The sequence below is a fragment of the Oryx dammah genome, unplaced genomic scaffold (genome assembly GCF_014754425.2).
Source record: "Oryx dammah isolate SB20612 unplaced genomic scaffold, SCBI_Odam_1.1 HiC_scaffold_2, whole genome shotgun sequence".
Lineage (NCBI taxonomy): Eukaryota > Metazoa > Chordata > Mammalia > Artiodactyla > Bovidae > Oryx > Oryx dammah.
Genome location: NW_024070186.1, coordinates 187,742,558 through 187,764,072, shown reverse-complemented (window position 1 = coordinate 187,764,072; position 21,515 = coordinate 187,742,558). Strand labels below are relative to the sequence as shown.

General features: G+C 40.8%; 1 protein-coding gene across 1 annotated transcript in view; it reads left to right on the top strand.

Annotated features, from left to right (window-relative positions):
• AUTS2 (activator of transcription and developmental regulator AUTS2) overlaps positions 1-21,515 on the top strand; it is a 1,198,451-nt gene that overhangs the window by 95,963 nt on the left and 1,080,973 nt on the right. The gene's annotated exons all lie outside the window — the stretch shown is intronic.

The following is a 21,515-nucleotide window of genomic DNA, read 5'->3' as shown; positions in this document are numbered from 1 at the left end:
GGGCTGTAGTTCAGTATGCAGATGTGGTGCCAGTTGTGCAAGGACAAGGAGCAAGAGGCGAAGGCAGAAGAGGAAGGGAAGTGAGCGGATGATCTGAAAGAAAATAAAAGTCAGTGCGGGATATTTGTGAGAGACATATCCTCAGTGTCTGCGGGGCAGGCATCTGAAATCCTGGGGACTTGGTACGTGGGAGAATGTCTTTAGCAGTTCTCTGACCTGAAGTGCTTGGGGCTGCCTTGGGTGTGTGTAAACACTTGTCGTGGTGTAGGGGAGAGGGGCACAGTGGCAACTACATGTTGTTTTTCAGGATTGCATTTGGGGTGACTCCTACTTTGGGTGGGAGAAGGAAATGGCAGCCCACTCCAATATTCTTGTCTGGAGAATCCCCATGGACAGAGGAGCCTGCTGGGCTATGATCCATGGGGTCGCAAAGAGTCAGACACAAATGAAGGGATTTAGCACTACTTTGGATAGGGGGTTATTCTAGACAGAGCTGTGTGGATCTGCAACATCAACGTCCCCAGAAATGTTGTCAGAAGTGAAGATTTGGGGACTCCCTAACCCAGACCTACAAAATCAGAATCTCCAGGGTATAGGGTGCAAAAGTCTGTATTTTAAGGACTTCTCTGGCAGTCTTGTGTTTAAGACTCCATGCTCTCAATGTAGGGGTCACAGGTTTGATCCATGGTTGGGGAACAAACATCCTGCATACTGCACAGGGCGACCTGAAAAAAAAAAAGAGCAAAAGTACGTATTTTAACAAGATCCCCAGGTCGTTTGTCTGTGTGTTACATTTTGGGAAGCATTGCTCTCCTTCAGAGGCCTTCCAGGGTCTTCCTTAGGGTTCTCTGCTGCTGTGATTAACATGTCGTTCACTAAACATCTATTGAATTTTTGTTATGTAGGCACAACACAAAGTGAACTCCAGTGTGCACTCTCCAGGAGCATACGGTCTAGATGAGGAGACAGGATTGTTTACAGATTAAGAGAGAAAGTGTTTAAAGGTCTGTAAGGGAGGCACAAGAATGCCTATGGCCTTGTGGAGGGTGGACATGTTTCTGTAGGCATGTGCAGGATGAGTGGGGTGCAGAGGGGGCAAGCGTTGCCTTGGAACGGGACTCCTGGGAAATTCTAATCTGTGGTCTGATGCTTCTTTGCAAGCCTGATGGGTGGCTTGACTGTGGCCCGCATATGGCCATACAAGCATATGGACAGAGACCTGTCTTAAACCTGTTTAGCCTGCCCAATCACTTGTCTGGGTGTGCTCTGTTGACTTGATAAATGCTTTTAAAATTGGTGGGGTTATGCAGGTAACTCATGGAAGGACATTCCCGGCATCTGCTTTTGGATCTCCTCTCACCTGCACTGCCTCTTGTCAAAAGCCTGCATATCCACCACTCTGGAAAGGGAAAAATTGATTTGTCACTGAATTTCCATGCCTCCGCCTGGGAGAAATGTAAATGTTGTACTGGCCTTTAGTACTTTGCCTTCAAGCCAAGATTTAGAGCTGATCATTATACTTTTAGAGCAGGTTAGGTATGAAAATAGCAGCAGGTAGAGGAGTCAGAAGAAGCTGTTTGCTCTCATCTGCTGGTTTGGTCAGGGTGGAAGTACGAGTATTAATACAGTCCACTTAAACAATAAAATAACTCCCAGGGAAGAGGAACTATAAACTTCAGTAAATATCAGAGATGTGAAATGCTAAAAGTGAAAGCTCTCTGCAGCTATTTGGCTCTTTAAAGAGGGTGTTTATTGGTCCTGAGTGCTTGTCTGTTTGGTCATGCTTTGCCATCCCCCTCTTTTCCCCTAGTATGGGTATATGTAAATTCATTAGAATCTACCTGGTTAATTAAGTAGGACAGTGTTTCTAGATTGTAAAATAGTAACCTCTATAGTTAACGTAATAGAATCCTTTATTAATTCATTTTCTTTTTGAAATAGGTTTCATCTGGGGAGGTCACTGTGTCCGGGCTGTTTCACTTCTGAACTGTACCTTGACTCTGTCCTCCTTTCTGTCCACCTTCTCCCTGACCCAGCACCTTGTACTGGCTTATCACCCTGACTTCATTTTCTCTTAGTTGTCTCGCTGTGCTGTCAGCACCAGAGATTTCTTTCAGAAGTACTCAGCCATGCGCATTGTACCTAGAGTCTAAAAAACCCATAGACAAAACCTTTCTTTTGTCCACAGGACCTACCGTTTTCTCAAACTTCTTAGTATGCCATATGAGCTTCTTTATAGTCTGGCTCCAAAATACTGTCCTAGCCTCCTTTGTAGAGGACAGATGAAAACGGACTCTGCTGGAGGGCTGGGAAAGTGTCTAGTCTGTTACTTGATGAAAAGGGAAGCTGATAATCCTGCAGTTTTTTTCTTTTTCCTTTCCCCACCTGGAAAGGTGACAGCTCTTTCCGTATCTTTCAGCCCTTCCACCTAGAAGTAGCTCAGGGACTTGGTGAGCACACTGAGGGCAGGTCCAGGACAGGTTAGCTGTGTACCCTGTGCCACAGCTGACACGCCTTGTCCAGAACCAGCAGATGTTTACAAAATCTGTCAAATTGAATTACTAAATTTGCTTGGCACAGATATTTTGTTTTTCTCTAGATCTTTTGTGTGGATTTTTTTTCTTGCTAGTTCTCAATTGTGGCTTATGTCTTTTCTTCCCATTCTCTTTGTAATTATCAAGTAATTTATTAAATGGAGACAAGCTTAACTAGACATTAAATAATTGCAGGTGTGCAGCTGAATTGAGCGGCTGTCCTTTAACTAGGAACTCACAGCTGTTTGTGTTGTACTCTGTGATGGGATTTCACTTCACCTCGTTTGATTATATGATATCATGTGTATTGTAGGATGAAAAAATGCTGATGCTTCTGCTCTAAGCACTTATACAAAGGCTGGTACGTTCCCAAGAAATCACCATACAGATATTGGCAGGCTAGTTCTAGAGCCCTTGCAACCTCTGATACTTCTCTCCTGGAATTTTTTCACTTTCGTTACTTTGTTCTTGATAGGGAAGGCCTCAATTGTTCCTGAGGCTCAAATATGACCATTTACCATATTTTAAAAGTATTTATTTTGCTTCATAACAATAATTGTTGAAGCAAGATTTGTTTGTTTCTTCCTAAGGTTTGTTTCTTCCTAAGAGATCAGTAGTGTGTCCACAAGTTGGCTCCTTCTGTGTTTTAATTATCAGACCTTATCTGCCTGCTTTATACATACATTTGTCTCATCAGAAAGAGTTGGAGCTTTATATAAATGTGAATTTTAGTCCTGGGTTATGTTGTGCCACCAGTTTGCTTTCTTTAATGGTTTCATATAACAGTTGCTACAGGTAGACACTGATTTCATAGTACTTAGCCTCCGTGGACAGAGGAGCCTGGTGGGCTGCAGTCCATGGGGTCGCTAAGAGTCGGACACGACTGAGTGACTTCACTTTCACTTTTCTCTTTCATGCATTGGAGAAGGAAATGGCAACCCACTCCAGTGTTCTTGCCTGGAGAATCCCAGGGATGGCGGAGCCTGGTGGGCTGCCGTCTATGGGGTCGCACAGAGTCGGACACGACTGAAGCGACTTAGCAGCAGCAGCAGCAGCTCGATGCAGAATTTAGTATAAGCTGTTAATAAAGGATTGTTTGGTTATACTGTGCGGTAAACCCACTGGTTACAATAACCAGTATAGATGGATCTGCTCTTAAGGACATAAATGTCATGCTGTCCCATGTTCTTAGGCATGCCACTTCATTGTCTCAGTCTTTACTTTCTTCTTCGAGGTAGTTGTGAGAATTAAATTTGTATTTGATATTTGTGTGCCCTCAGTATCGGCATGCAGTATTCGCATACCCAGAGTGCTAGGCACTGTTCTGGTTGTTCGATACATTTGTGACAAAAAGCAGACCAAATCCCTACCCTGGTGGGGTTAACATCTGACTTTAGTTTTATCAATCAACTTGATAGAATCCACCTGGTGGGAGAGCATGCTCGCTGAAGAAAGCACCTGCTAATGTGGGAGATGGCAGAGATGCTAGTTTGATCCCTGGGTTGGAAAGATCCCCTGGAGGAGGAAATGACAACCCACTCCAGCATTCTTGCCTGTAGAATCCAGTGGACAGAGGAGCCTGGCGGGCTACTCTCCACAGAGTCATAATGAGTCAGACAAGACTGAAGTGACTTAGTATGCACATAAAAAAATTAATTGAAATATGTACTTAATAACCCTGTTTCTGTACAGTTTAGTGCTTGTCCACCTTGTAGAGTAGGTGTGAGAGAGAGCCCTTTCCCGTACTATGGCAGTGTATATTTATGGTCTTGACCTAACAAAAAATTGACTAGAGGCTCTGCATCTAGTATTTCGGATTGTTGGTCTTGGGATACTGACTGTAGGGCCTCCTTCTCTAGCTTTTTGCTTTTAAGGTTGTTTCTTAAGATTCCTGAAGAGGACTCAGACAATGAGCTCTGAGTGACACGTTTGATCCTTTGAATCTTCTTTGTAAAAGCTGCGTTTGTTCAAGTAAAGTCTGAATGGCTCAGAAAGGATGCTGTGATGTTTAGCTTACCTAGTCCTGTCTTATATCACTGGTTTGTTAATATCTGCAGAAACACAAGCAGCAGGAATATCTCAAGGCATCTGATTGATCAGTTCTCCTATAATCATTTTCATGAGCAACTGAAAGAAAAACCTTTTGGAAAAAATCTTTCTTTTTTGTGTCTTTTTCTGGACACAGAAAGCACTGTGATAGTTTTCTGACTGTGGGATTCTGGAGTTCAGACATAGGAGGATATTAGTGACCAAATATTACTTCTTTGAGGGCAGGGGTGCTGGTTGTCAGCAAATGTAGAGCTATCTCTTCAAAGGAATGGGCCATCGTTCCTGCAGGACACAGAGGTGTCAGTCACCCATCTCACATTCTGCTGAAGGCTGGGTTCATGGTAGTTGGAGTATTTAAACCAGGGTTAACATATAGCCTGTGTTATTGTGAGAGATACATGGGGTCAAGGTAGGACCTCGTCATGTGGTGGCTGTTTGCACTATTTATTTCCTGTATTTTCTTTTAGGGAGGGGGAATAAGTAGTATGTGGTAATGAAGAAAGGCAAGCTTTGTGGCTTTTTTAAAAATTGAGTTTTGATTTAGGATATTTTATGTTGCGGATGCTTTTTGAAGGACATGAAATTTGGTTGTTTATTTGGAACCTTTTTGAGAAAACTGGATCTCTGACACATAAGCAGTCATACACTGAATCCCCTCCATTTATTGCTGCAAGGACATTTTTGTCAAAACTGTGGGAGGGGTGTTGCATGCTTGTTTATCAGAGCCGCCAAAAGTTGCTCAGAGGCCCTCTTGACTCAGCTGAAGTTGTCCCTGCCTGGTTGGGTGCTTGTGTACTAGGTACATACTTCCTTGCTGAGGGCTGCGAACATGTCACAAAAGCCTGTTTGCTGTGGAGATTGTTGCAGTGAGTGGACTTAGTGAGATTGCGCAAGGTCAGCAAGTGCCCAGTTTAGACTACCTTGGAAGAATTGGCTTGAGGGCAGAGAAGTTTGGAAAGCTCCTTTCTTCCTTTTTGGTTGCGTTGACCCCTGTAAAACCAGACTGACGCTCTTTCGTTCTTTTTCCAAAAAAAGGGTAGCATAGCTCATCTGGACTTGAACTAGTTCGTATTAATCACAGGAAGAGGCTTTGTGTGGGTGCCTTGTATAAATTGTTGAGCTATCCAGGTGGAGTGAAATTTGGCAACAGAGGAATGAGCCCCAGCAGGAGGTAACAAAGGGTTGAGGAAGAGGTCTGCAGTACAAGCAGAAAATTTCATTTCATAGTATTTTTACTGTAACTTCTCTCTCTCAGTGTTGAGTAATGCTCATCTGTCCATTTGGAGAGTTTGGACAAGTTTTCACCCATGAGAGTGCTCTCCTTAAAGATGGTGAATCAGAGTCGTTCATGGCTCTTTAAAAATAAGCACTTTTCTGAAACCATCCATCTACTGTTCAGCAGTCCAGATAACGAGGTACTTTTGTCCTGAATTTGTTGGAAGCACACACTGACTCAGGGTGGAAAGGGCAAAACCAAAGATTTTTCCTTCTATTGAATCTTTTCACCGTGAGGATGATTTTTGTCCTTTAAATAAAATAAACCAGAGCTCTGAATTTTATTAAGTGAAAAGTGTGGGGGAGTTGGTAATGAGGCCGAAGTGAACCCTTGTTTCTTAGAAAGTTCTCCCGATTCTTGTTGAGCTGTGTCCATTGATCAAATTAAGTCACTGCTTCAGTAGCAGGACATAAAACATCGTCCTCCTTTCTGAAAGTTTCTTTTCTTTAAAAATTTCTAAAAAAAAAAAAAAAATGCCATTATCTTCCCAAGTCACCTTAATAAACCAACTCAAGTAGGAAGGGATCTGACATTACTTAAACAAAGCAAATGATTCTGGTATTTTCTACTTGGGAGACTTTTTCTTCTTGAAAGCCAGCCCTCTAAATAGTGGGAAGATCCAAAGCAAAATCAAATTAAACAATTCCCCTAATTCCCATAAGTAATTTCTAAATTATCCTTTTATATACCTTAGTTGGGTGCAGCTTGCAAGTGAATATCACTGTGAGAGCTACAGTTTGTCAGGGTTTAGATCTTAATTAGCTTATGAGATTGCATCCTTTTGAAGCTGTATACCACAGGTTGTTGGCTAGTTTTCCAAAAGCAATTTAAATGCCCACTGTTACAGTTAAGCTTGTTACTGGTTGTATGTTCTAGTTATAAACTGTATTTGGCAATTAAAGAAACTGAGATTGAGGCTTTGGCCTGGACTCCTTGGAATGCAGTGGACAGACTTCCACCTTAGTATCCTTTTAGGAGAGTCTCTGGTGTGGGTATGATACCTAGATATGGGTCATATCTTAGGTCCTTAAATATTTACTGTTACTCCACAAGTTAAGAGCATCCTTAAGCTTTTACAAAAAAGCTAAAGTTAGAGAATGTGCATTCCTGATTGTGTTCTGTCTCTATATACAGGAGACAGAAATCTAAATTTCCAAATTACAGTCTTTTAGCTGAGAAGTCCTTTTAAAGAAGCATGTCTTATCTTTAAGAAGGCAGCTTGACTCTGACAATGAACAACTTAATCTGTTAAACTAACACCTCTATTGCTCTGGCCAAATTTCTTGTCTGTTTGTTGAAAGAGGAGTTTGAGGGAAATGTTCCAGGTACAAGATGTGGTTAATATCTGTTTCTGAAGCACACAGCATGCCGAAGTTGGTGAATGGCATTTCCACCATCTCACAGTGAGATTAGTGTGAGCTGGCCCTTGGGAGAGGCTGTGATTGTCAGGGCTGACCTTGATGGCAGATACAGTTCTTAGTGGTTTTCTTTGCATGATGCTTGCCTTTTATCCTTTCTTTTCTTTTATTGACTGTTTTGGACTGTTCTTTGCTTCTCAGCACCAGAATGGCATAGTGACTGAGACCATGGGACAAAAGAGTCATTTAGTGTACACGTAGAAATCAATATTAAAAAAAATGAGGTTGAGCTTTTCTTGCGTATTTTGTTTTGAAATCCATTTAACACACAAAGAGAAAAACGGACCTCCCAGTGGCTCAGCAGTAAAGAATCTGCCTGAAATGCAGAAGAATCTCAAGAGTCGCAGGTTCGAACCCTGGGTTGGGAAGATCCCCTGGAGGAGGGCATGGCAATACTGGCAATACTCCAGCATTCTTGCCTGGAGAATCCCATGGACAGAGGAGCCTGGCGAGCTATAGTCCACGGAGTCACAAAGAGTTGAACACAACTGAAGTGCACTATGTGTATCTGTAGTTGGTGTGGTTCCATCTCTTTGCCTTGCCTGTTTGTGCCCTTCACACACACCCCCAGCACCCCTCCCATGCAGTTTTTAACATGAAAATGATAGTTTAAGAATGAGCTTAGCATTTAGAACTGGGCAGGAGGAATGCTTCACAGGATGTTAGAGAAAAAGAAAAGGGCAAGTGTTCTGTAATTACTGTTTGGTTTTGAGGAATAGTGGAAGGATTGATCCTATTTTAAATGTACTTCTTTCCAGTGTTTTAAAAGGAATCCTCTCTTAAATATACTTCTTTCTAGAGTTCCTTTAAGGTCTTCATTAATAATTTAAATTACTTTGTTTATTGTGCAGAGAGATTAGAATTACTAGAGATACATTTTTTTTTTCCCTTGGGAAAAATCCATTTATGGTTTTGGGACGTTAAGTCTATACTAGTATAGAGTAGACTTGAAGCCTTGTGAGTCTAAGGCATTTGCTTCAATCCGTTCATACTACCATTTCCTGTGCTGCTTTGGTAGTTTTACCCCAACTTATTTCTAGCCTTGTAAAAACAGAGGGAAAAACACCCAGATTATTAGTTTATTGGTTTCTATCTTTGAGCTCTACACTGTTTCCTGTATAGAGAACAAAATAAAACCTGTGTTTGCTGACATCCTTCAAGAGATGATTATTGGTTCTGAGGGAATGACTGTCTCTAAAGCATACATTGGTATGCATTATGTGTGGTATTTTATAGTTAAAATATAACATAATCATCATGAAATAATACACACAAAGTGAGTTGTGATAATAAGATGAGATTGACTTTTAAAAAATAAACAGTAGAACTTCTGAGCAGTCTACCTTACAGATCTAATCAGTCAGGCTTCACCTGGACTTCAGTTTCCTGCATAAAATCGTATTTAGCTTCCCAGTTCAGGATAATGCCTGTCCTTTGTGTGTCCATAGTGTTCCACATCTCCGTCTTTATGTTGTTTGATTCCCCCACTTAAGTATAAACTATTAGACCATGAGCAGATATTATGCTTCTTACTTTTCATTTTACTTTTCCCTTTTGAATTCTTGAAAAGACATTGCGATGTAATTGATAATACAATAAGTTTCACATATAAGTATATTACAGTTTTGACCTAGTGCCATGCATGAAGCAAGAGACTTCATTACTGATATCTGCAAAGATGATCAAGAGTGGCAATTAGAATTTGAAGCAGTGTACACCGCCACGATGACTGAAATCAGAGACGTTGGAGTAATGGTTAACTCCATCCAAATGTGACTGCAGTACTGCTTCACAACACACAGGTTGATCAATGAAAGATTAAACATCCCAGTGCTTTAGGATTAGGAGTTGGCCAAGAAATTCACTTGAAATACTTTGGACATGATCCAGCTGATGGAAGAATGAGGCTTTCTCATAAAGTGCTCCAGTCTCCAGCTACAACTGCTGTCAAAACTTTAAATGACAGAAGTAGTATTGTAATGGGAGAATCTGTTTCACAGTCATCATATAATTCTTCCTGGTGATTTTTTTTTTTTAAGAATTCTAGAGTGATATTCTATATTCTGTAGAGCAAAATTTCAGTAGCATCTTCCAATGTATAGATTTATATATAATATAAATATATTCTAATGATTTGTATGAAAATGCTCACTTTACATGTTCCATTTTTTAAATTCCAAGTTACCTGTATTATTATTTACATTATAAATCAATACATACTTATTATTAAAAGTACATGATCCAGCTGATGGAAGAATGAGGCTTTCTCATAAAGTGCTCCAGTCTCCAGCTACAACTGCTGTCAAAACTTTAAATGACAGAAGTAGTATTGTAATGGGAGAATCTGTTTCACAGTCATCATATAATTCCTCCTGGTGATTTTTTTTTTTTTAAGAATTCTAGAGTGATATTCTATATTCTGTAGAGCAAAATTTCAGTAGCATCTTCCAATGTATAGATTTATATATAATATAAATATATTCTAATGATTTGTATGAAAATGCTCACTTTACATGTTCCATTTTTTAAATTCCAAGTTACCTGTATTATTATTTACATTATAAATCAATACATACTTATTATTAAAAGTAAATCATACTTATTATTAAAAGTAAATCATTCCAACTGCTAATAATTTGGAAAAATAAAACTAGTTCTTAACCTCTAGAGACCAATGGAGAAGGAAATGGCAACCCACTCCAGTATTCTTGCCTAGAGAATCCTGTGGACAGAGGAGCCAGATGGGCTGCTGTCCATGGGGTTGCATAGAGTTGGACACAACTTAAGTGACTTAGCATGCATGCATACAACCATTCCATGCTTAGGGAAATGAGCGTATTTACCAACCCCCAAAGCTTTCCCATGCTGCCTTCATAATTCTTTTCTGCTTCTCCTCTCCATTCCCTGTCCTGAGACAGCCACTGATCTTTCTGTCACTATAGATTAGTTGGCATTTCCAATAATTTTATATAAGTGGAATCTCACACAGTATATATTCTTTTCTCTAGTTTTTTTTTTTGTTGTTGTTGTTTTATTTTGTTTTGTTACTCAATATAATCATTTTGGGCTTCCCAGGTGGCATGTTAGTGGTAAAGAACCTGCCTGCCAATGCAGGAGACACAAGAATTGTGGTTTCAATCCCTGGGTCAGGAAGATTCTCTGGAGGAGGGCATGGCAACCCAGTCAAGCATTATTGCCTGGAGAATCCCATGGACAGAGGAGTCTGGCGGGCTGCAGTCCATAGAGTTGGACACAAATGAAGTGACTCAGCACGATAATTATTTTGTGATTGATTTACATAGTAGTGGGCATCAATAACTCCCTTTTTATTTCTGAAAACCATTTCATTGTTTGGATGTACCAAAGTTTGTGTATCCGTTTATCTCTTTGGGGGCATTTGGGTTGTTTCTGCTGCTGCTGCTACTAAGTCGCTTCAGTCGTGTCCGACTCTGTGCGACCCCATAGACGGCAGCCCACCAGGCTCCCCCGTCCCTGGGATTCTCCAGGCAAGAACACTGGAGTGGGTTGCCATTTCCTCTTCCAGTGCATGAAAGTGAAAAGTGAAAGTGAAGTTGGGTTGTTTCTAGTTTTCTGCTATTAAAAGGAAGCTGCTGTGAATATCAGCCTACCAATCTTTGTATGAGTATATGGTCTCATTTCTTTTAGGTAAATACTTAAGAATGGAATGCATTGGCCATATGGCACGTATATGTTTAAATTTTTTAGGAGCTGCCAGTTTTCTAAAATGTTTGTACCATATTACAGTCCCATCAGGATTATTTGCGTTCCAGTTCCTCTGTGTTCTTGCAACACTTGATATGGCCAATATATTAAAATTTTTAACCATTTTAAGAGGCATGTAGCAGAATCTCATTGTGGTTTAAGTTTGTGTTTCCTTAATAACTAGTGATGTGGACCATCTTTTCATGTGCTTGCCATTCGTGTATCATCTTTTGTGAAGCGTGTGTTCAAATCTTTAGTCCCCTTCTTGAAAACTGGATTGTTTTCTTCTTATTGACTTTAATAAGAGTTCTTTATGTATTCAGAATTCAAGTATTTTGTCAGATATATGATTTTTAAATATGTTCTTCCGGTCTGTGGTTTGCCTGTTCATTCACATTAACAACAAATTAGAACAGAATTTAAAATTTTGGCAAAGTGCAATTATCAGTTTATTCTTTTGTAGATTATATTTCTGTTGTCATTGCTAAGAAATCTTTGCTTATCCCAAGGTCATAAACATTGTCTTCTAGAAATTTTCTAGTGTTGGATTTTATTTACATTTAAGTCTGTGATTCATTTGGAGGAAATTTTAGTGTATGATGTGAAATATAGATTGAAATTAATTTTTTATATGATACCCAATTGTAACATCTTTTGTTTAAAAGATTGTCCCTTCTCCACTGAATTACCTTTGCACCTTTATAAAAAGTTAGTTGTCTGTATATATGTGTGGATCTATTTTATTCTGTATTCTGTCTGTTCTGTTAGATCTGTATGTCTCTCCCTTCTCCAATATCACACTATCTTGATGACTGTAGCTTTATATTAATATCTAATAGTATTAATTTTCCAATTTTATTCTTTTTCAACCATCAACTACTGGTTCCTTTGCTTTTCTATATAAATTTTAGAATAATTTAATCTGTAACTATAAAAATACCATCCTGGGGTTTTGATTGAAATTTCATTAAATCTACAGATCAATTTGGCGAGAATTTTTTACTGTGTTGAATTTTCTGTTATGTGATCACAGTACGTCTCCCATTTATTTTGATCTTTTATGACTTCTTTCCATCAACATGTAGTATTTAGCATACTTTCACATGTATTTTATACTTACTGTTTCTTTAGGATTCTTTACCATCTGAGCCACGAGGGAAGCCCACTTATTCTTTCTACATAGCCTAATTCAAAAGGTTTAGAGACTTTGGTGCTGTTCCTGAGACATATTTATATTATACCTATTAATAATCACAGTTGTGTTAGTTTTCACCATTGCCTTAGTTTTTCTGAAGAAGACAAATTTCATTTGGAGTCAAGCCACAGGAGGTCGTTGACTACCTAGGTAACTCTGCTTAGATTGAACATCAGTGAAATACTTTAAAGCAATTGGTGTAACTCATTCTTTGGCTCATATAATTTTTTTTCTTGAGGCAGAAACAAAACTGCTTTCAGAAGTGTTTAATTGTAATCCAACTGTGTTTAAAAGAATAAATGGCTGAAGAGCTAACTACTTTTTATGCTGGGTAGGTAGCAGCTCAGAGGACATTGGTGACTCTTGAAGCACTATCAGTGTTTCTTATCCAGAAAGCAATGAAGGACATATTTTAGGTTAGGAAGCAGATAATTCATAGGCCATTGAAGTGCTGTGTTCCAGTGGAAGGATTCCTTAGAGGTCATTAGTTCACAGAAAGGGAAACAAAGCCTGAGATTTGGTGTCGTTGGAGGATCATACTATACTCTCAGTGAATTCTTCCTGAAAGCCAATCTGTTTCCATCAGAACCTACAGCTACATAGCCCTTCCCACTCAGTAGATTATGTTTGATCAGTTTGGGCAGTCAGAGTGGAGAGATGGGAATTGGGGTTGGGTTGTTAGAGTCAGGGTGGTCACTGATCAGAGATGATGGTGTGACCAAGGCTCATGATGAGAACTTCCCATGAGGGGAAACTGGGGGTGATGATCACTTACATAAACTGGTGGAGTTAACTTCCTGCCAGGCACTATCCTAAGTGATTTATGTATGTGAGCTCATTTAATCTTAACAGCCTTGTGAGGTGTAGCTACTGTAATTATTCCATTTTGTGAGTGAACGAAATGAGGCACGGAGGGATCAGCAGTTTTTCTAGCAAGTGTTAGAGGTGGGAGAGGATCCCGGCGATCTGACTCTAGACTGTACACTCTGAACCTCTGCACGGTCTGACAGACTGCCCAAGAACATGTCTGTTTTGAGAGCCCATAGGGAAATAACCTTCTCTGCCAGTCTAAGGGAACTTAAGTTTCATGTTTGTTTGTTTAAGTTTTAAGACAAGAGAGACTTCTGTCAGTGGTAAGATTTAGACTTTTCACTTCCAAAATTCTAAATTGAAAATTCTCTAGAACATATAGGTTTTCTAATATTAAGTATATATGTGACTGTAAATGTTTCATTTGTTCAGAATGTCCCTTCTCTTCCATAACTGCATATAATCTATTTTAAATGTTTGTATCCCAAGTTTTTTTTCCCCCCCTCTCCAGAGAAGACAGAGTCAGGCTTATGTCAAAATGCAATTGACGGTGGCTTAGACTGGGAATGTGACAAGAGACTGCACAGCTCTGTATGTAGTTGACTCTTGAACAATGTGGGGTTAGCGGCACTGACCTGACCCATATGTAACTTATAGCTGACTGTCTTTATCTGTGGTTCTTCCACATCCGCAGTTCTGCCTTCAGATGGTTCAACCAACTGGGGATTGTGCAGTATACTATAGTATTTACTATAGAAAAGACTCCACATTTAAGTATAGACTCGCACTGGTCGAAGCAGTGTTGTTCAGGGGTCAGCTGTACTTACATGGGGCCAGGTATAAGCACTTTTAAAGAATCCCAGCCACTAATAGAACTAAGCACAGTATTGGCAAGCAGAGGCTGTGCAGCAGCTGCCTGCCTCCAGGCAACGGGGCACTCCTGGGTGACAATGGCCGCCTGCCCCTTGCGTGTAGGCACTAGAGAATAGGAAAGCCGCCCTGATAACTCTGTGTTTGTGGCCTCATGTGGAAACTGCAGAGCATGTCAGCTGCTTGCTCCTTGGTAGGAACAGCACCATGAGTTTAACTTGTAGGGAAAATGAGGACAGGAAAGTTGGACAGCGTTTTCCACTTGGTGGAGGATGGAGACCAGGGGATGGAAGGGAACAGAATAAAAGTAGGAAGTGATGATTTTTAGGTATTTGTTTGACGGTTTTCTATTGTGGAAGGAGCCATACCCCCAGTAGTCGCATTTCCGCTTGGGAGTGGGGTGGAAGTAGATCTTCTGGAATGTAATCTGGAGCTGTTCCTTCCTGAAGCAGGGAGCACAGATGATTGTTTGGAAAGGCTCTGTTTCTCAGATGTGCCCACATGTGCACAGTGTCCCAGTTTTTGCTAACTACAGAAGCTAAACAGAGGGCGGTTGGAAAGAGTTCATCCACTTCTTGAATTCTTGGGTGAGATTGTTAAATGATAGTCATGCAATCTGGCTAAAACGAGAGTCTTTTTGTTCCTGGCAGCAAAGGGGGCCAAAGATGGTATTTGAACTTTGGCTCTTCAATTTAAGTCACTAATAATTTATTGAGTGTGCCAGGTATGTGACATGAACATGAGATATAGAATCTAAAGGCTAGTTGTTAAAGCAGTTTATGTCGGTCTGGATAGACCTCCACTTCTCATATAGATTCCTGTACTTCTCATAAAAGACAAAGATTATCATTGATGAACGGTATTAGAGTCTATTGTTTAAAACTATTCAGCAAATATCACCCATTCTTCCTGAGAATGGGTGTATCACGATCTTTGGTGGGTCTGTTAGTTTTCTGTTTGCTGCTGTAACAAAATCACCACGCAGTTGGTGACTTAAAACCACACAGGTTTATTATCTTCAGTTTTGTAGGTTAAAAGTCCAGCAGGAGTGTCCCTGGGCCTAACATCAAGGTGTCAGCAGGACTGCATTCCTTCTGGCGGCTCCAGGGGAGGTTCTTTTTGCCTGCTTCTTTCCAGCTGCTAGCACTTTCTCACATTCCTTGGCCTGTGGTCCTGTCTTTGTTTCAGAGCCAGCAGTAGCAGGCCAGGTCCTTCTCATGACACCATCTCTGTTTCCTGCTTGCAGTCACACCTTCCTCTTCCTCTGAGATTACATTAGCCCTACCTGGACAAATCAGGGTGATCCCTTGAAGATCAGCTGATCAGCATCCTTAATTTTATTTACAACCTTAATTCCCCTTTGGCATATAATATATTCAGAGGTTCCAGGAATTAGGACCTTGAGCATCTTTTGGGAGCCGTTATTCTACCCTCCACAGTTGTTGTTAGTCATGTCTGACTCTTTGTAGCCCCAGGGACTGTAACCCACCAGGCTCCTCTGTCCATGGAATTCTCCAGGCAAGAATGCTGGAGTGGGTTGCTGTTCTCTTCTCCAGGGGAATCTTCCTGACCCAGGAAATGAACCCAGGTTTCTGGTGTTGTAAGCAGATTTTTTACTGTCTGAGCTACCAGGAAGCCCCTCCACAGTAGTAAAGACTTTTTTTTGAAATTTTTGGCTCATTTCCCCATCAAATGAAATTATTTAAAGCCCTCCCCCTCTCTCCTGTATAATGAATTGTTTCCTGTGAGTATGTGCTTTGTATGTGAGTGGTGGAAGGCTTGTCACTCATTACTTTAAAACCTCAGTCCTCTTCATTGTGATAAAACCCCAGTCACCTAAACCTTTGACAGTTTCATAGTATCTCGTTGTTGGAAGGAAGCTAGAGATGGTTGTAGCCAGGCTGGCCTGCAGATGTCTGCAGACACATTATTACATCTTTTCCAACTGGCTTTTGCACCTTTGCTGACATGGAATGAGCCTGCCTTGGGAGATCATATCTTCTTTGAACAGCTCCATTTTTTTCTGTTAGAAAATTCCTGCTTTATATTGAGAGGAAGTCCCTCTCTTTGCAGGTTTCTATTGGTTCTTTCTTATTTTACTCTCTGGGGTCATATTGAATAAATGTAATTTCCTCTTTCACACTTGAAGCCCTTGAGAATTTTTTTAAAGACAGCTATCATATCCCCCAAGTATTCAAACTGAAAAAAAAAAAAATCTCGATTTCTTCAGTTGGGTCTCATGTGAAACTATCTTGAGACTCCTTTCCATCCTGGTACCTCTCCTGAGTATGACACAACACGAAGAAGGGGAGACTGAAGGATGATTTAATAGGAGCATTTAAATGCTGGGGGAATTGTTATACAGAGGAGGCTGGTAATATCTCTGCCATCACCACGGAAACAAGAAATCACAGGCTTACATTGTGGCTGAAGAGATTTAGGTATCAGGAAACCTGTCTTAACTTCGTGGATTGAGATAGCACAATGGACTGCCATGGGAAGTTGAGGGATCTTTTGCCCTAGAAATGTATAAGACAAGCCTTTAACCTCACGATTCATTTATTTCGTATAAGAGACTTTGCTTTTAGTGAAATGTTCTGCTTAAAGAACATTCTTGTCACTGCTTGTCATCCATGCCTGATGCCTGGATTTCCCTCTTGTGTTGGCTCATTGGATGTAAGGCATCATCATGACTGCTGTTAATCACAGGGGGAAGGAATATGGTTCAGGGCTTTATGAAGGAAGGGAAACAGTGGCGTAGCTCAGGATAATTAATAGCAAGTGGAGTGACAGTTTGATTCCCTGGTAGGGACCCTGGCATTGTTAAAGGAAAAAATCACTTTATTCTTTCATAGAGAGAGGCAGCTGTAATTCTGGTTGGATGGAATCCAATTAAAAGGAACTGACATGCAAATTGATGATCAGACAGTGTGAGCATAGAAAAAGTCCAAGAAGAGTTCTGTAAGAAGTGGCAGAGAACAGTGTAAGTAATTTGGCATGGTAATGTGAGTAAGAAAAATAGAAACATATGGGTTGGCTACCTGAACAATTATAAGTCTGGAATCTCAGCCAGGAGAGAGCAGGAGACTACTTGGTTTGATGGGTTTATAGCTACTAAACTTTTAGACATCTTCATGTTGAAACATGCATTTTAGGAATTATATATAGCCTTTCACAATAGAATGATTATAAATCAACCCAAACTGGTAGAGGTTAAATGTAATATTCCCAAGAATATATGATGGGAGACCAAGCTTGGCTCTTGGAAAGATCTCATTGTACACATACACTTCACCTGACCTGATGATGTATACTTAAAGATTTGTGTGAAAATTGACTCCTAAATTTAGGATGAAATAGGAGAGCTTGCCATAGATAGTAATGATATTATGAATCATTTTCGAAAGTGAAAAATCCATTTATAACCAAAGTCATGCCCAATTTATCCTTTGAGTAAATTCATAAGTCCATATGTTAGGTTTGCTTAAACAAAGGTACTTTTCTTTGAAATGAAATAATTGTAGAGACATGTATCAGTTAAGCTTTGGAGTAACAGAGGGAAAAAAATGAGCAGAATTTTGTAAGAAGTCAGATATATTGCTTTTTAGGAAGGAAAATTCTGCTTAGGAAGTCAGATAGCCTCTGCTGTTATTATGGGAGAAGGAGAAGGCTGCCTGGTGTTTTACAGGGAGATTTATTAGGATCTTTTGGGAACTGCAGCAGAAAAGGCCATGAAATGTTTTGAAGAATGTGAAAGTAAGACCACAGCATTTTCTAGACTTAATTCAGAAGAAACCCAAACAAGGTGAAATGGAGTTCAACCTGAGGAAGCTGTTTAAGATTGAGGAGCTAAGACTACCAGCAGCAACGAGAGGGGACCAATGTGTTGTGGGCAGTGTTTGCAGTCAGCGGGAGAGCATCCAGTTGTCACAGTGAATGGCAGCAGGGACCGTTACCAAAGGCGATTCAGAACGACCAGGTGTGAGTAGTGTGCTGCACTGGTGCCAACTCCAGGCGATTTTGCCCCCCCCGAAGCCACTCTGCTCAGGTTCTCCTGCCGCTGTCCACTCTGCCCAGGGCTGCCACATTTACTTTCCACTCTGCCCTAGATGGTCCTACCCTCAAGAGTCCTTCCCTCACTTGATTCAGTTTTCTGATAGAACCTTCCTTATCAGGGAGACTTTGCCTAATAATCTAAAGCAAGCACTCTTTCTTCCCTTTCTCTGCTGTACCTTTCTTTACAGCACTCGTGCTCGAGGTAGAAAACAGAAATATTTTTCTCTTTTCTCTCTAGTAGAATTAAGTTCCACGGAAGTTCAGACCCAGTTTGTTTTGCTTACTGTGTTCCCAGCTCCTAATCCATACACATTTGTGGAGTGGATTTTTAGGGAGTCTCTGTGATAAGATCTTGGAATGAGAAGGGAAATCAGTTGCTCTCCTGTATTACAATATGTTACATATTTGTAATTCTAACAACCTCAGCAGAGAGTGCTGTGAGCTTTGAGAAATAAGTTGGGGATAGTCATCACAGAGAGCTTACCAGGTATCTCAGTGGTATAGAATCCTTGTTCCAAGCAAGAGACACGGGTTCGATCCCTGGGTAAGGAAGATCCCCTGAAGAAGGAAATGGCAACCGACTCCACTATTCTTGCCTGGGAAATAATCCGTGGACAGAGGAGCCTGGTGGGCTACAGTTCATGGGGTCACAAAGAGTCAGACAGGACTTAGAGACTAAACAGTTCATCACAAGACTGGAGCTGAAGTGGTTCTGTTTTGGTGGTCAAGACTAGGAAGAATATTGTAGACTGACAGAAGAGGGTAAATGTCATTGCAAAGATTTACAAATGAGTCTTGTGTTTGGAAATCCATCAATGATCTTGATTTGACTGCTGGAGCACAGGTGCGTGGTGAAACCTGACACACAGGGTGGGAGGTGTGGTTGGGAAAGACATTTGGTACATAAGTCAAAATCTGCTTGGGGAAATTGCTGAGTTTGAACTTTACCTTTTGGGGAGTGGTGAGCCCAAAACTCGAATCACATTCCGAATGATACTGTGAAGAAGGGATTAGAAGAGGGAAGAGTGGAGAGAGAGAGGATGTAGAGCAGGGGTAGATGTGTTTTCTAACCTTGGGATGCAGGAGAAAGTTTGGGACCTCCACATTGAAGGACAGAAGAATGATAAGCAGTTTCTTTTGTTACTGGATGCATGATGATATATTATATATAGGTAGTGGCTAAAGGTTGACGATGAGTAGCTCTTGTAACTGTTTAGTTTTTTCCATAGGGATAAAGCTGTGCCCTTGGGACAAAAGGAGAGGAAAAGGCCATTTTGGTTCATAGAATAGAAAACATTAGCCGAGAACTCCCTTGGCAAATGGGTAGGAATTCTTACTCTAGCTGATGTTTTAGCAGCTGCATGGCCTTGCACAGTTCATTTACCTGCACTTCTGTTTCTCTTTCAAGAATGGACTTTATTGATATGCTTACATTGTTAAAGTGCAGATCGAAGTATACTGTTGGGGAAATTTATGAATTCCTTTTATAAATACTGGGTAAGGTTAGGAGTCCTTTCCTTTAATGGAAATAGATATGAGGAGTAGATCTTAAATATTCACCCTTCCTCCCCCAGCCCAGCAAACAAACAAATAGGGAGAAATAGATCTGGAATTGCTTTTTTCCTGGAATGTGGTGTCAACAAAGTATCAGAGCCACTCACACCCTGAGAAAATATGACCATTTCTAAGAGGTGGCCTGCACAGTTTTTTTTTTTTTTTTTAAGAGCAGACAGGATAGGAGCGACTTTTTGCTGCTTATAGTCTCTGTGTCACAGCAGGTTCTGTGTCAGCAGTTGGTGAGAGCTACTGCAGAGCAGAAGCAAAAGGAGGATTTGATCATGTCGAATGTGCTCCTGGTATTAACCTGCAGGTCGCAGCAGTTCTTGTTCCAAAGGGCTGTGTACTAGGCATTTGGACACTTTATCCTGAATTTTACCCCGTCATTCACAGCAGCTCCTGTAGGCGCATCCTGCCGCCCCCGCCCCAGCACTTCAGCCTTGGTCATTTGGAGTAGTTGACTTGTGGTCTAATACAGAGTGTTGTATAGGCTGCATAGCTCCCTGAGCTCTTTCAGGATATGTGGGATACTCTACATTTTAGAGTGCTTTCTTCACTTGGGTAAGGAAGAAAGAAATGTTAAGGATTGCTTTGAAATAGGTCCATTTTGTAGAGTTTAAACTTGGGCAAAGGATAGAACAGCTTAGTGTCCAATATTAAGTAATGTTCCTAGAGTCCTGGAACTAGGTCCCAATTCCAGCCTTCTCAGTACTTACGTGACCACGGGGAAAGTTACTCAGTTTCTGCATTTGTAAAATGGGGGATGGTAATAGCACCTGCTCTAGGGTGGTTGTGAGAAATAGACAGTAAATACATGTAGATGCTTTCTCCCAAGGACCAGCTTGCAATACATGCTCTTTAAATGTTGGTTGATGTTATTCCTGGCTTTCTCAGAAGTCATTGGCAGTTTTAAGGCTTCACAAGAAAGGCTGGCAAAACCAAGGCTTTTCTGCTTGCTGTGTCAGAAAGTGACTTGGTGCTAGAAATGATTCAGTGGGTAGGGGGTGGACTGTAGGAAGCTTCAGTACCCCAGTCCACTGGCCTTGTATATGAAACGGCTCATTACACTCTAATGGTAGTTCAGTGAAATGGATAAGGAGTCTCAGTCTGCCTCCTCAGGCAGCTGCAGAAGTCAAGCTGAGCTTCTTGGAGTATCTGGGAATCGTGAATCGCCTGGGAAGAGGGTAGATGCCTGCAGCACAATGGTAGGGGATGGTGGTTGGGACCCAAGAGGAGACAACAGAATCAGTTGATCCTAGCAAGCAGGAGAGGGGTCTCCAGGGAATTTCCGAGTGTCAGTCAGCAAGGGAGATTGGTGATGATGGCGAAAAGAAATCTCTCAACTGGAGGAGTCAGACCACCTTGGACATCACCCCTGACCCGCCACCAATATTGTATGTTACATCCCCATGGGTGAATCCTGTTTCCTTGCTGACCATCAGTTTCTTTGCTGTAAAATGATTAGACGATTTCCTGACTCCTTTTCTACTGTAGACTCTGTGATTTCACCACTTCATGGCTTTTAAGAACTGTTAGAGGCAAGACTGTTGCAGAACACCCTGCTGTAGACTTTGGTCTGTGCGAATCTTTAGTTTTGTTTTTTCGTTATTTCAAAGAAGCTTCTGTTCAAAAGACCATGAAGCATTTCATCATTGGCCTTTGAGGGAGCTGTCTCTTTAATCTCTCACGTTTCCTTTTCTCCCCTACAAATGATATCCACAGGACTGCTGTTGTCTCCTGCTCTGGATCAGCACTTTTGCAGGGAAATGAAAACATTGCACTTTTAAAGGCGCAGAAAGCAAAAACTGTCGCATCAGGATTCAAGGTTACAGGATTGGTTAGCTTTCTGGTTTGTTTTGCTGAGCTGAAGGAAAAACATTTGATTGAGCACTACTGCTTAGGGATAAATATTAATAACCACAAAAATCCCCCGATGGTAAATTTTTTACCCTCTTTACAAATAATTTCAAGTCATCATCTAGGACTGGGATTACTATTGTCAACTATATACAAATCTGAGAAATGTT